Below are 1,021 nucleotides of genomic sequence, written 5' to 3' on the forward strand. Positions count from 1 at the left end.
AAAGACACCATTTGTCTTTTGCTAGCAACTCCTGTTAAAAAAAACCCTTACATAACAAGCCCATCTGTCCAGTAAGAAATAAGAAAAGGAGAAATTGTATTTTAACCAGGTGTAACTCCTCTACATTGGCTCAGAAGTGAGAAGTGTGTGTCCACCTTCCACTCCATATGCAGGCACTGGCTGATCTGTTAGCTATAGCAGTAGCAGCAGGCCGTACCCTGGCACTTGCTGACCATCCCATTAGAAAAAAAACAAACAAAACCCACTGCTGATCATTAACTTCATCCTCCCCAGCAGCCTGCAAAGAGTTTGTCAAATGTTTTACCTCTACTACTGACAATTCTTCCAGAAACAGAGCTCTGTATATGAGATATAAGAGATGTACTGTTATACCAGGTAGAAAGGGGGAATGTGAAAGAAAAAAACATATGCACAGGCAGCAAAATGAGCATTTTTGCTGTAGCTGTGCAGTGAAAGGCCCTTGCATCTCACTACTTGCATATGCTGCAAAGAGTGACACGGTTCTGCCAAACTGTCCTGCAATGTAGTGTCAAGTGGCCCAGTTTCCATGCTAGGCGCTTTATAAACTTTTCAGCCCCTACAAAACAGTTGCCTTTTTCATGGGAGGTAGCTACTAGCAGCTGAATCTTAGTGTTGCCAAGCTGCTCTTCCAGAGGAACCAAACCCAGCTGGCAGGTATTGACCTGACCTCAGTAGCATCAAATTAGCACCTTTTTCACCATTAGAAGCGTCTTCTGATAATCCTCTCTAGTAGTAAAAAATTGCCTACATCTTTTCTGCCAGAAAGGGTAGAAACAAGTCAGGTACAAGAATTCCTTCAGTAATGTCAGGACCACTGCCTGGCGAATTTTGTACATAAGGTTCCCAAGCCAGCAGGAGTTTAGCTTCCAGTTTCACTGTCCTCTCTACTTAAGGAAAATATGAACTGCTTGCACCAGGAGTCAGTCCACACACAGAGTCCATCCCAGGAACATGCCTGGCCTCAGCACAAGCTGCACAG

This window comes from Coloeus monedula (genome assembly GCF_965178545.1).
Source record: "Coloeus monedula genome assembly, chromosome: 6".
NCBI classification, from domain to species: domain Eukaryota; kingdom Metazoa; phylum Chordata; class Aves; order Passeriformes; family Corvidae; genus Coloeus; species Coloeus monedula.